The sequence below is a fragment of the Haemaphysalis longicornis genome, unplaced genomic scaffold (genome assembly GCF_048455015.1).
Source record: "Haemaphysalis longicornis isolate Haplotype H1 unplaced genomic scaffold, Haemaphysalis longicornis Haplotype H1 scaffold_3, whole genome shotgun sequence".
Taxonomy (NCBI): Eukaryota; Metazoa; Arthropoda; class Arachnida; order Ixodida; family Ixodidae; genus Haemaphysalis; species Haemaphysalis longicornis.
Window position 1 is genome coordinate 188696280 of NW_027526335.1, and position 15470 is coordinate 188711749.

General features: G+C 46.0%; 1 pseudogene; it reads left to right on the forward strand.

The window, feature by feature from the left end:
• The first annotated feature begins 1017 nt into the window (after positions 1-1017).
• On the forward strand, positions 1018-4757 carry LOC144173623 (uncharacterized; annotated as a pseudogene).
• Positions 4758-15470: the final 10713 nt, after the last annotated feature.

Genomic DNA, 15470 nt, shown 5'->3' on the forward strand with positions numbered 1-15470 from the left:
AGACCTTTCATTTTTTGTGCATACGCCTCTTGTGGGTTTTTTAAGAGGCCCAGACCTCCTTTGGAAAATTAAGGCAGCATTCATGCATACTTAAAAAACAGCCTCTCAATACTATATATCAAATAACAAGAAAAGTGTGATATTTCTGTTGCTTCCCTAAAAAGTAATTTACACATCATATTTGTATGTAATTTTTGGTTATTTAAAATAATTTAGTGTGCACATAATTACAGCTTTCCGGAACTACAACAAAAAGCACTAAATAAATATTCGCACCCGTTATTTTTCCCTTCCACGAGCACTGCAATGATGGCAGACGCAAATCTTATGGAAGGGGAAGCCTCACAAAATAGTGCACTGAAGGCATGCTATCTCCCTTTTTGTTCTTAACTGCCAAATGTGGCACTAAGTGTCATGGTTTCCGGTTGCCGTACATTCACTGCCCTGTGCCTGTAGTGAATGTCCAAAAAAATTTCTTGGCAGTCACATGGGGGTGTCTTTGGTTAGCAGTTGTGTGATTGGCCATTTGTCACGAAGAAAAAAATAAGGAAATGTTTTTTTTGGTATGTCACGGTTTCTGAGCTTATTCCGTCCCCAGTTACACTGTATTACAAGTACATGTAATATACATTCAACATATTAAGGACTCACATGAATGTATACTGTGGGAACATGGAATAATGGGAATGCATACTCTACATATATTATAGCTGTTTCCCATTACTTCATCAACTGCTGCTGAATTTAGCAATATCGTAACAAACATTTTTCGATTTTAGCTATCATTAAAAATGGAAAGACTTAAGTGAGTCAGAAAGCAGTGTAGGAGTGTAGTATCACCCCCAAAGTGTATCCGTTATTTTTGTTCATCATAGCATGTTATTTTTGTTAAATGTCTTGTAGAATATTAAAAAAAATCACTGCTACTTTCTCGAAGAAAATTTAGTGTACTTATGTTTGTTGTATTTGTTGTGCTGCGTTTTGTTGTGGTTTCTTGAAGAGATATGGCGGCAATGATAAAGACGGAGGCTCGATTAGATGTGTTTTCTTTGCAGATGCCAGGTGTCCGCTACTTTCGCTGCCCCAGGTGTGCGAGGCATACATTCTCTTTGAAGTCCCTGTTTCGGCACCTCCACACTGCTCATGGGCATGAAGGCCACTGGGTGTGTGGCCTAAGTGGATGTATGCAATCATTTCGCATCTTCCCATCATACAAGAAGCACATCTACAGGAAGCATGCGGAGTTACTTGCTGAGGACAAGGCATCGCCTGGTGAGGAAGACCAAGCAAGTGCTGTGTGGGATGAGGCTGCTCCAGTTGATGTTGCTGCCTCTCAAAGTGACATGGGCGTTAGTGATCTTGCCTTCAGTGCAGATGACACACAAGAACAGGCTTCCGAAGCTGAAAGAGCAGAGGAGCCTACTTCAGGCGACTATGTGAAACAGCTAGCATTGTTGCTTCTAAAGTGGAAGGAGCAAAAACGGCTTCCTGAGTCAACTGTGCATGAAATCGCCAATGACGTGATTCTGTATGTAAAAAATCTTTTTGAATACCAGCGGCTTCAGGATTATGCTGAAATGTCGGCAAACGTGAAAGAGCTTTTGTGCGATCTCAAACTGGACCAGCTACTCACTAAACGTGGCCGAAACGCCTTTTGAAAGACCCATCTTCCACTCATTGAGCCACAAACAATAGTGCTAGGAGTTAACTCTAATGGAAAGTCTGACCTGATGACTTACGTGCCGCTCTGTCGTATGCTGAAATTTATCCTTGAAAATTCAGCTTGCTCGGCAGAATTTAATTCTTCCATAAAGAAGAAAGATGGGTACCTATGCTCTGTGTTTGATGGAACTGCATTTGCAGGGCATGCTTACTTCCAAGGTGACACTAGTCGCGTCTGTTTGCAGCTCTATAGCGACGAGTTCGATGTTTGCAATCCCCTGGGAAGCAAGCGCGGCAAACACAAGATGACTGCAGTATATTTTTCTGTGCTGAATTTTAGTGCACAATTCCGCTCAACCCTACCAGGCATTTATTTGGTACTTCTGGTGAAGGATAAGCATGTGTCTACCTATGGCCTACCTAAGATTCTTGAGCCCCTGCTTCAGGACATAAGGGAACTTGAGAATGATGGCATAATTGCAAATGGGCAGGTCATGAAGGGCTCCATTTTTGTCATGACTGGTGACAACCTCTCAAGCCACAGGGTTGGAGGCTTTCAGTGTCGATTCAACCATGGAAGAATCTGTAGGTTTTGCATGGCTGTGCTCCATGAGATAAAGCATAAACTTTAAGAAAGTGACTTTTTGCAGCGTACACCTGCAGGGCATCAGCACCATATAAACATGTTGAATGCAGGGCTGCCAACAGCTTCTTTGTATGGAGTCAAAGCTCCTTGTGCTATCACATCACAAGGATTTGAACCAACGGAACATTTCCCGCCTGATGTAATGCATGATATCCATGAGGGTATTTTGCCTTTCGCGCTCAAGCACATCATTGGTTCTCTAATTTCCCAAGGTTTTTTTTCCCTGAAGGACTTGAACAGGAGCATCCTTGACTGGAATTATGATCAGTGTGATGCGAAAAATAGGCCCGAAGCTATAACTCCTGAGTTTCTACATGGCAATGCAAAAATGAAGCAATCAGCTTCTCAGGTCTTTTGCTTATTCCGCCACCTGTCGTTTTTTGTTGGTGACACCATCCCATCAGAAAACAAAACTTGGCACCTTTACTTGCTTCTTAGGAACATTTGGGACATTCTCTTGTGTCACAATATTCCGGTAACGCAGATTGCATATTTGCAGCGCAAGATCACATTTTTTCTACAGGATTTTCACTCTCTTTTTCCAAATGTCTCTTATCCCTGCAAAATGCATTACCTCATCCATTATGCATCCTGCATTCAGAAGTTCGGACCTTTGGTTGACCTTTGGGCAATGCGCTTTGAGGCTAAGCACCAATATTTTAAAGACCTTTCTCGTAAGATACGCAACTTTAAGAACCTGACCCACAGCTTCTCAATGAGACATCAGTTTTATCAGAGATTTTGTTTCATTGCTGGGGACCAGAAAGATGTTTTGACAACTGGATGTCGGCCAATCCGCTTTGAACATCTGCCCGACACTGTGAAGGAGTTCATTATTGAGAACAACTTTAATGAAACTACTTCTTTCACTGTTAAGTCTGTAAGTGCAGATGGTAGAGTGTATAAGGTTGGGAGTGTCCTTGTGCACAGTATTCCCGAAGATGCTCATCCAGAGTTTCTGCAGGTGTGTGATATATTTTATGTCCACTCAACACTCCTTGTTCTTGCTAAACTGCTCTAAACTATTCGTTTTGATGAGCACTTCCATGCGTATGTAGTAAGTGTGACTAATAAACAAAAAATCTTGACTTCACTTTCAAGGTGTGAGGTAGAACCCCTGTATGTGCACCAACATAGAGGGTACTCTTTTATCAGCCCACGTCATTCCTTGCTGTAATTATTGTATATTCACATTTGCTGACAAGCATTGCAATAACTGAATTGTGACTCTGACCATGTTGGTGCTGACGTGCATTGTTTTAAACTGCCTAAGCATTTTTGTGTAGACTGAGTAAGGAAACTTGTCTTTGCGTCTGTGACGCTTGGTGTATCATACTTTTCCAGCATGAAAAATGCTATAGGGCCCTGCAGTCTTTCTACATTGATATGAATGACGTCTCATCCTCTTAAAAAGTCTTTCCAGCAATGCGTTTGTGTATATAGTGAAGCCAACTCTAATGGGCTTGGTGTTATGTACTTCATGGTTATACAAGGGGTCCAATGAAAAGCCTTCATATTTTCATAAAAAACCAGTTTTTTTGAACTGCCTTTCCAGCAGTGCACTTGTGTCTAGTTGTAAAGCCGACTCTAGGGAGCTTGCTGGGTAGCACTTCATGGGGCCTTCTTATGTAAGACCTTTAGGGGGCTTGTTTGTCACTTTGTAGTGACATACATGGGGTCTTAAGTAAGGCCTTCATATTTTGATAGAAAACTATTTATTTTTCCACAAAGAAATGTCTCCTCTGTAAAAAAAACTGGTTCATTGTAGTGAAGCAAATTTTAATAATACGTATAGAATTCTTGGTATAGAGTTTTTCATAGGAATTGATGGAATCTCACGGAAGTATTTATTGAGAGGCCTTAGGACCGTCCTACTTTGGCATGAGACTGCTTTGTGTTCCCACGTGTGTAGCAGTGAAGCACAGGCATTTATTGAACAGTTTTTACTGGGGAGTTTGGGCATTTTTTTACTTGTAAATATTTTGCCTTTTATTTGCACAATTATTGTTCATGGTATAATTTTACAACTGACACATATTGCTGTACATTTACTTGTGTAAGGTAATTCTTGCGACTTTGTGCCATCTACTAAATATATATAATGGCCTTGGTCATTCCATCTACCAATACAGGCTGTCCACTTGCATAGAGCATATTAAAGAAACATTTTCTTCCTATCATTGAATGTTTCTGCGCTCTTCTAAACACTGTCATAAAAATTCCTGTGAGTGTCTCCTTTGTTTCTGTTACTGTGCACTGTCGTGCATAGAAGTTACAGCTTTACCTGCATTAAATACGAGTCGTAATGAAAGAAGGTTTGGTGTGTCTTTTTTATTTTAAAAGGTCAAATTAAGGTTTCACGTGCCAAACTTTGGCCCTGAGGTGCACCCTATATGTGGAAACAAGCGATCATTGCAAATGAGGTTTTTTTTTGCTTTTGAACATTTTTGACGGAGTTGAGGATGGTACAATGGGATGTCTTTTTAAATTATATTGCATCCATGGCATCAATCAATGAACAGCTGAACACCTTTTCCTCGCCCTTTCAACACCCTTCCAAAAAAAGGGTGTTGAGGTTGGTCAACACCCTTTTTTTCATGCAAAAAGGGTGGAAAGCTATGAAAAAGGGTGTTGAGATTCAAGAAAAAGGGTGTAAGGGCCTCCCAACACCCTTTTTTCAATTATTTTACACCTTTTTTAGCCAAAAGGGCGTAAAAAAGTTTAGTGTGTTCCACTGTACAATGTACTGTTGTTGTTCAGGCATGGTAGCGGACTGGTTAGTAAAGTTGTGCCGCAAGTACAGAAACCAATGTCTGCAGCTGGTCCACCACAAACTGGAGAAGCTGTTTGTTGGACATGGCAGAAGAGCCTGCCGTTGAGGCAAGTCCAGTCGTAGACCTGGCCTGCTGATGAGGCTTGGAGAAAAGACGAGGCGGGCGTGATAGGTCATGAGACGATTGAGGCAAGTTCTGCTGGCGGCGTGCTAGTTGAGGCCGCCGCTTAGTGAGTTCGTTAATTTCCCCATGCAGCGATGCCAGCTTTTCATCTAGGGCCACAAGGTCGTCCTCCACAGAAGACAATGGTGGCTCAGAAGCAACTTGCCGACGACGGCGCAAACCACGGGTAACGTCTCGATATGGTGGCTGCGAGGGAGACTCCGTGGCTTCCTCCTCCTCCATGGCGTCCTCATCTTCCACCAAACAGTCGAAATGGTTGAACGTTAAGATTTGGTCTGGCTCGGCACGAGCACGCCATGCGCGGCGCCTCGCACACATTGCCTTTCTATCGTGGGGCAGCCTTTATCTGTGATATCATGGTCATTAAAACTACAGAGACCGCACTTACACTTTGGCTGTTGAGGGGAAGCCGTTTTGTCTTCATTAGAATCCGGTGTTGGGAAAAAACAGGAAGTGCTCATGTGACCACGGCGAAAACAAGGGTGGCAGTGCAGTAACCCGGCTTGGAAAGGACGGGGCCGGAGGACACAACCATTGTAGAAAAGCCGGTTGGGAGGTTCCAGCGGGCCCCGTAGCGTCAAGAGGAAGGTGCAGTTGGCTCCAATATATATAGCTCACAAGAAGCACTTCTGGGGTGTCACACCTTATGTTGTCACGAAGGTAGCCCGGATCCTCCCCGGGATCCACACCCGAGGTGATATAGTGGCTGATGTCAGCGCGTGACACCAGGTACGCTTGAACTGTAAGTATTGTGTCGGCACATAGGGCAATGTGCTGCAATGAGCACAACTGGACCACTGCGTTCAGAGATGTAACCCACACGGACACAGTGTTCGTAGCTCGGTGATAAGCGTATCCAGTGGTCCCGAGGCAGCCATTAAGCACTTTCTGCAAAGTCTTCGTTAATATACATTTTTAGTTGACCGCACGCAGAAGTTGGTGCGTGGATAAACCAGTAGCGCCGAAATGCGCGCTTTGTGTGTCATGCAGCGCCACTGAACGCCAGATTGGTGAACGAAACATGTGGTTGTCGCCAGCGCCAGACGTAAACCTAGCCATAAGAAGCCGTAAACCAGCTTGTGGGGAGACGCCTTTCCTTTGTTCTTTTCGTTCACGTGCGAGAGCGACCGGAAAGAGGATGGGAGAGGCCTCGCGCCCGGCCCGCAAAGCCCGCAAAACCAGCAACACAACAATCCAAAACTTGCGGGCGCAAGCAAAGAGCGCGGCTGCCGCTTACGTACTGCGCATGCGCTCTCGCGCCACCGCAAGTTGCTTGAGTGCGCAGAGCTGCTGCGTGCGCTCAACTAAACCTGTACAATGCTATACATGTGCGCATGACCGTGGCAGTGTTGTTTTGAAAGGCGTTCAGAAATCGTGCCGCAGTAAATATTGATTGCGTTGAAGTATTTGTGTAGCGGTACTGCTTTATTTTTCCGAGATCGCAAGCCTAGTCGCGGTATAACCACAATAATACTGCTGAGTGTACTGCGTTCTAATTACACCGCAAGGTTCAATCACTTCATTCAGAAGGTCGGGACGCCTGGGCTATCCATAAGTGCCTTACGGAGTGTTGCGGCATCCTAGATAACCCACAGAGTTTCATACTAATATATACTAGACGGAATCTGGCGCTGACATCGTGGGCCGTCATCGGCGCCGCCATTGCAGCTAGCGACGTTCCTCACCTAAGCTAACAAAAATGGTAACATTTGTTTTCTTTCGAAGCTTCGAAATAATCACTATAGTCGAAGCTTCATAGTCAATAATCGAAGCTTCATTTTTATATTAACAAAAACAAATCTGATTAATCTTTTAGAGTAATATTGTTGCTGTTTTGCAGAGAGAGGCAACTTTACAGCCTCTTCATGACCCATGCCAAGGACAAGTGGAACGTGTCTGCCCGGCACATGACGAAACGCTCGCTGAAGCGCGGCTCCCCTCGACGGCGGCGCCAGATTGCCGATGGCGCCACACTTCTTCATCCTACGCCAGTAATGTATCCCCCAATGAACCCGTTCGATCTTAGCATAAGTGGCATTGAAAAACTAATAAAGCAAATAGATGCAACAAAGCAGTTCGCCCCGGTGGAATTTCGCTGCATATTTTGTGACGCTGTGCTAAACCAACCTCGTTGTATCTGCTCATAATTTATCAACAATCTTTGTTGACAGGCGTTTTGCCTGTCGACTGGAAAATTGCTTATGTCGTTCCAATCTTTAAGGGGGACAAAAAGCGATATTTAAAATTACAGGCAATTTTCTTCAACTTCAATAGTGTGCGAGGTAAAGGAACACATTCTCTAATCCGGAATAGTAAAACGCTTAATCGAAGACATCTTAACAAATGACCCACTCGGGTTCCGCAAAGAGTTCTCATGCACCACGCAACTTGTTGATTTTTACCATGATCTGACCTCTAAATTCAGGGGGGAAAACCGACTGTATTTTCTTAGATTTTCGTAAAGCATTCGATGCGGCAACACATTCATTTCATTGTAACAGACGTAAGTTACTAAACATATATGCCTTTGCACCTAATTGTTTAGAAAATTATTCCTGTCAGCGTCGACAATGTGTTACTTTAAACGGCAAGAGTCTGAGTACGTTGATATGACGTCAAGAGTCTCACGGGGCTGTGTATTGGGGCCACTTTTGTTTTCATTGTATATTTGTGATATTTCAGTATGCATTCAATCACGCGTGAGACTCTTTGCAGACGATTGCGGCATGCACAGAAAAATAAGAAGTGAGAATGACGTTTCCACACCGCAAATTGATTTCGAACGTGTTCACAATTGGCGCTATACGTGGTAAATGACTTTAAAATTATAGAAACTCAGTTCACGTTCTTTTGACAAGGACACGGAAGCTAATGGAGACTGGGTACGTATTAAACAATGAGCCTGTAATTTAAAAAGCTGCAGATATAAATGTTTAGGTGGAGTGTTTGCATCCCATTGCTCATGAAACGCTAACGTAAGTGAAGTGGTGGGGAAATCTGGAAGGGCGTTGAATTTTATGCAACGCAATTTACAAACTCCAGTGCAAAACTTAACACGGCCTACTTGAAGTTTGAAGTTTATATAAACAAAAAAAATACACGTACAATGTACACGCGGACCCAACAATGTTGTCAAAGGGTCCCTATAATAGACTATGCCTGTGCCGTATCGGATGCGACGGGCAAGGGGAAATTCAAAACCGGCCGGCTAGGTTCGTGTTGGGACGGTACAAGAGGGGAGATAGTTGCACTCAGATGAAAAACGAACTTGGGTGGGAGCTACTTGCCTCGCGGAGACCAAAATTGAGATTAAGGATCTTTTTTCAGATACTTCATAATATGAAAGCGATTAATAAAGAAAGATACAAAATTCCGCACCAGGACTTCCAAATAATTTTTTTGTTAGAACCATAAAGAGTGGATAAGGTGGTCTGAAGCGCAAGTGTGCAGTAAAAATTAAGATTTATTGATGACCCCCTCCTGTAGCGCCTTGGGTAATGAGGGATAATCTCTGAATAAAAAAAAAAGATTTCCCTCTAGTATGTATTAGTATGAAACTCTATGACATAACCTTGTGCCAAGTGACACAGCGTTGGCTGTCAGAGGGCTTACAAGAGATGAGGCTGTACACACTTAGCGAAGCAAGGAATACCGGTTTTCATCTGGTGGAAATAACAGTCGTTGCTTAGAACGCCCAAATTACTTGAAAATTGGCAAGTGTTCGTATTCATGTAGAACGAGTAGTTAGGCTACTTTGAAAACCATTATTGACAGAAAGTTGACGGAAAGAGAGGAGGGTGCTCGTGCTAAAGTCGCACACCCCGATTATGTGGCGGAGTGTTCCTGCTTCTGAGCAAAATTTACATTCAGCTTCGTAGCGAATCGGGTGCATTAAGTGAAGACGCGTCGGGTGTGGGAAGGAGCCGAATTATATGAGCCGAAGGGTAGTTTGTTGTTCTATTGAAAGGTCAGGGTAAGGCGAAGGTAGGGTCCGTCTTAGAAGGCGATAATGATGGGTTATGTCCCTGAACGAGACAAGCGGGTGACTGTCCTCGTGCAGCTCCATAGCACGGGGGGTATAAGTGCAGCGGTGGTGGGCGTATTCGCTGCCCTATATGGAAGCGTGAGCGGGTGTCCAGATGACCTGAATGGAACCATCTGGGGAGTGGTTTTTAGCACACGCAGTGCAGGTCGGAACACCAAACCCCGCTGGTAATTCCGGTAGGCTTGTTGGGAATCGCTGACTAACTTACGAACCCATGGTTGAGTGAGAGCCAAGACGATGCCTGCCACTTCTGCTGCCGTCATGTCTTCGGTCTTGCACAAGCAAGGACGTTGGTTCTGGGGGTAGTCACGATGATGGCGTACTGCTGCCCTCGGTGTTGGGAGGCGTCTTTGTAGATAACTGCATGATCCCCACCGAGGATGGTGTTGAGCACTTGAGCCCGTGCTTGTCGGCGACCCTGGTCATGTGAGGGGTTCATGTTTCTAAGCAAAGGGACCATCTGTAGTTCTTCTCGCCGAACGTCGAGGAGTACATCAAGCGGAGTGACATTCTGTGCTGTCGAGCCAATCTGGTGAAGGATGCGGCGACTCGCCGCAGTTATGCTCATTCGCAGCTTCTGGACAAAAAGACGAACGTAAACGGCAGCGTCCAGCACCCAATTCCTCGCTTCGAGAACGACAAGCCGCTTTGAAACGCCAGCGGCGAGTAGCTGATCCAGATTGCACGGCTTTGCATCCCCTCAGGGTTCCCACGTGGGAAGATGGTGTTATTTTTTTCTCCAACTCCTCCCCCGGAAATTTGTTCCGTCTCCTCCTCCTGCGCAAAAAAGAACACCAAATAGAACACAAGACCACGTTAATGGTAAAATCATCGCTTATCGTTTTTCGGCTTGAATAATCCCACTGAATGGCAGTGGTCATGTTCTACAGGCTGTAGTGGAGTAATTTTAAAGTCGGAAAAAGAGTGCTTACCAATCAGTCACTCAGAAGTACTAGTGGCCTAGCACGTGTTGGGGGGAGCTGCCGTGGGTGATGCAACATTGAATTTGCGTCCGCTGTACAACTTCGCATTATTGCGTTTAAGGGACACTGAAGTGGTTTGTAAACATTGCGGGATGACTAGCGCAAATTGTAGTCCGGAGTCCATACGCCATGTTTCAACCACTCTGACCGTGTTTACGCGAATTTATTTAGTAAAAAAATCGATTAAAAAATGGTGTCTTCCTCTCTGCACCCTCGCCCATTTTCTAGCGGCATTTTCGTGTGACGTCAGGGGGAGATCAGCTGGTAATTGGCTGCACTACTGCACGGCTCGCCGACCTTCCGACCGAGTCAGTCGCCCCAGCGTTTAGTCCGCTGGCCACCGACGGGTTGTCGCAATTCGCTCGCTCAGTTGAAACTAATCCACAACACGTTTGTCAATGGAAGAATGTGCCTTTCCTTAATTTCTTAGTTTGTACACTGTATCAAGTTCCGAGTCTAGGTCGCTCCACGCAAGCGCTGCACAAGTGCTTATGCGACGCTTCGCTGACTTTACGCTAGTAGTAAAATCTAATGCCACCTAAAGGCGGGACAAGAGTCAGCGAAGTCAATATAGGTACTAAGAAATAAAACCAACTGAAACTTTTACCGTACAGCGCAAACCTAGAGAGCCGGAAGCACTTTTTTGCGCTGTGTGAACAAGCACAGCGGTCAGCAGCACGACCACACATCTGCGAACGCTTTTTCATCTAAGAAATGCAATTGCTACACGGGAGATATCTAAGGCGTTGCGCTGCTGAGCACGAGGTGGCGGGTTCGATTCCCGGCCGGGGCGGCCGCTTTTCTGATGGAGGCGAAAAGCAAAAAGGCCCGTGTGTACGAGATTTCGGCGCACGTTAAAGATCCCCAGGTGGTCAAAATTAACCCGGAGCCCTCCACTACGGCGCGCCTCATCGCCTGCGTTGCGTCGGCGCGTTAAACCCTACAATCAATCAATTAGACGGGAGATATCGTGGACGTTTGGCGGACGCTCATGCACGAGTTCTATACAACAAATATTCACCTAAAGTACTCAAAATGCTAAAACTAAATAATAGTGTAAACTGGTTGTACATTATATTCCTTATATATCCCACTACTGCAAGGCTGGCTCCTGGCTCTAGAACGATCCAGCGAGATGAAGAGGAACGAAAGACAAAAAGAGGCAGGCCTGCCTAGTAACCTTAAACAGTTTGTAAAAGAGGAGTCCAAAGAACCTGGAAAGTTTATAGAGGAGATAAGAAACACGAAACGGGCCCTTGAGACACTGGACGATGAAAAATGTAAAGGAGTAACGGTAAGGGCACCTGCCGAAAAAATGCTAGCCGGTGAACAACCGACGAAGCATGCTCTGACTGACGAAAAAAGATATGCACGTAAAAATGATAATGTACAAATCGAAAGAGGGGGCATTCTGACACAAAACAAGAATGAGATAGCTCTTGCTTTCACAGAGTACTATCGCGATCTTTTTGCAGTGCGAAATCCAAAAGATATGGGTTTTGAAACAGAGTTCTTATATTGCTTGCCGCAGTTGGAAAGTGAGGAGAAGAAATTTTTGAACAAAGATATGTCATACGAAATCGAAGAACCCATAAATGAGTTGAATAGTGGAAAATCACCCGGGCTTTTCAATCTAAGAATTGCAATTGCTAGACATGAGATATTGTGGAACTTTGGGGGACGTTTACTGCTCGATCGCTATACAACAAATAGTCACCTAAAGTACTTGAAATGCTAAAACTAAATACAAGTGTAAACTGGTTCTACATTATATACGTTATATATTCATTCTCGGCGGTGCTGGCTCGTGGTCGAGTGGTTTAAAGCGCTAGCTATTTTGTTTCGCAAGTCCCCAGTTCGAGTCCCGGATGGTGAATGCTTTGCGGCCGATGTTTTTTAACATTGAGTTCACCATTTTTGGGCCGTAACGTTCACTGCTCCACGAACGAGTTCGCAGAACACGCGCAGGCTGACACTGACGCCCTAGCGAGTTCTCATTGGCGTGCTGTTGCCACAAGCACCGACTGCTTGCGGGCAGTGGGCACAGGCCTGAATCAACAGGCCCTTGGCCCGGTGCGAACACGCTTTTTACGATAAAATCCTGAGTGAGGTTAGCTCTAAATATGGCGCAAAAGCGCATGGCATTTGAGCGTTTGGGGTGACGCGGAGGGCGTTCATCCACTGCGTAGGCCTCCGCTAGTGATTCCAAGCCGTCCTGGGAGGCTTATCTTGGCCATTTTACAGCCTACAACATAACAGAAGCGCGGTACGACGATTACTGAGATATCGAGAATGCCTATCCAACGATGCAGTCGGATGTCAAGGATGTTGTTTTACAGAAACGAAACCGAAACTTGTATGCTAACCATGGACATCGTCGAGAGATAGACACAGAAACATCTTTAATGGGCAAGTGAGGCCAGCCAAGCTGGGCGCCCGACTTGCTACACCAAATGGGGGTGAAAGTGATAGATCAAGGTGCATCTCCTCGCGTCATCACAGCCTTTAGCTGGTGCGGCCGCCGCAGACCGCGCATGGTAGCTTTTCTTCTTTCGCGCTTTATAAAATAATTACCGACTTATCAACCGGATAAACGATGAAAAGTGTGAAAATTTGAACCATTCTACTTAGTTTAAACAAAACTTTGACAAATTCACTTTAAAGCCCCTTAAATCACCGATGTCTAGTGCCGAATTCCCTAAAATGGCTTCCGTCATTGTGAAGCGACGCGGTGTTGGCATGCAAATGCATATATTCGTCGTTTCGAGAATCCTGTTGGTGGCCGAGGAACTGTAGGAAACAATGTGAGCCTTCCGTGTCCTCCGCCTGCTCCTAAGCCCAAAACGACGGGCAAGGCGAGGCTCACTGTGGGCGTCGCATTGCTCATCTCAGCACATGTAGCCTTCTTTATGGTCCGTTATAAAGGAGGCTATGGTCTCAGCGTCGCTTGCGCGACTGGGTTCACGCAAAGCCTCCGGCCCGCGCTGACTATGAGCGTCGCTTTGTGCGTCGTGTGTTGGCTATTTGTGGCGGACTGTTTCTTAATGTTGTCGTTGTCTAGCGTAAAAAAAATTGCAGGTGAAGTTGAAGCAAATTATATGTAATTAACCCGCAGCATCCGTGTTCATTTAGTTAGGAACGCTAGTTGGGTTGGTTTTTGCGATAGTAAGCGAGAAAACGTGGCAGTGCAACGCCAGCACTTGCGGGAGGAAAAGCAAGCACAAAAAAAACTTTTGCAGTGCGCAGCCAGAAGTGGCGAAGACCGGAGATGCCGAGCGGAACGCGTTCCGCTCCCCGCTAGCAGACGACGCTCGCTTTCCTAGCGCAACTCGCAACCGCAGCGCCGCGGTGGCGAGAGTCGCGGCCGGCCGCCTTCTCTCCACGGCCGCGGCGGGGAGATACGGAACTGAAACTAAAGCGTGGCAAACTGTTCGCATGGCGACGCAGTGAAACATCCACCTCGCCAGGGGCACGATCAAATGCAGAGCATTTCCGGGGGCGCACTACGTTAAGTAGTTTGGGTTACGTTAACGTTGTTGCACTTGTGGCAACTGCTGACGAGAGAGCGCTCGTCAGCAGTATTGATTGATTGATTGTAGGGTTTAACGCGCCGACGCAACGCAGGCGATGAGCCGCGCCGTAGTGGAGGGCTCCGGATTAATTTTGACCACCTGGGGATCTTTAACGTGCGCCGAAACCTCGTACATACGGGCGTTTTTGCTTTTCGCCTCCATCAGAAAAGCGGCCGCCGCGTCCGGGAATCGAACCCGCGACCTCGTGCTCAGCAGCGCAACGCCTTAGCCACTGAGGCTCGTCAGCAGTAAAATTGGCAGCCTCGGCTCACATTGAGTCCGAGAGAGGGGAGAGAGTCTCCTTGAAACGTGCCTGGGCGCGCTATCGAATGTTGATCGCGCCCATAGCGAAGCGTCTTAGCCGGGCATGTCGAGGCGAGCGATGCGGACAACTACGGACGCCAAGAACGGGTGACATCGTGAGTTAAAGAAATGCTCTGCATTTAAAAGCAGAACTCACGCTGACGCTGTTTCTGGCACGGGGCACGCGAACCCTGCGGAGGCGGGAAATTTGAATTGCAATGGGTGTTATCAGTGGGCGGATAACGGCGCTACAGCCCATTATGGCGAATCACTGCTCCGCACTTCCGTCAGCTTTCGCGTTCAGTGGAACGGCTTTAATTTTTTTAGTTTTGTGCGGCGTGTTCTTCTGGTCTCCGCGGTTTCCGTGTCGGCGCTGCGGCGTTTGCTAGCCTGCAATGATTAAAGTTGAGTATTTCATTTGGAGGGGGCGGATCTTCCCGACTGCATGTATTTATTATTGCTGTTTGTACATACAGAATAGTATCTGTATGAGGGGGAGAAATAATGCTGCAACTTGGCTGGTAATTGCGCTATCGTGTTACTGTTTGCTATTCCTAATGTTTCTGAATATTCCCGCGCGTGTGCGTAATTTCCAGCCAAATTGTCAAAATTTCCACCGGTGCATAATGTAAACTTTCACAGGGGAGCGCAGTAATCCTTATGAGTGTTTGAACAGCAACGAAATGTTAACCGGCTGTCATGCGAAGGAACTTCGAGCCGCCTGGTCGTGTGGACATATTCGTGGGTATTTTTAACGGCGGCTTGTACACATGGTGTACAGGGCAGAGCAGCTCGGCTAATATGAGTTCCTACCGCTGAGAAAACTGCTACACCATGAACCCCCCGTTGTAGAGTCCTATGCGTCTTCACTTTTTCTTAGTTTACACTGTTCGCGTTAGCCGGGCGATCGGGTGCAACAATTGTTGTGCCAGATTTTTGGGTTTCATAGTATACTCACCTTAGTTGCGGTCCTGTCGCACTGCTATTGCGCCGTTCCGCCGGCAATCATGACGTCGCATGTACAAATTCCGCCCGTTGTAATAATGTACCCTGTACAACGTGCACAATTCATTAGCCAAGGCACTTGATATGTTTTGCTTCGATGTGGAGGAACAAGTGGGGCATGTATACTATATTTCAAACATGCTATGAGCGCTGAAGGCGGAAAAACAACAAAAAGTGCTGGGAAGAGCACCCGATGTGTTCCTTCGGCACGTCTCAAATCCGTGGCTCACACTGGAGGACCGATTGTCTGGCCTTCAAGAACAGTGACCGGCACTTCGTAATTTCTTCTTGAAGGAT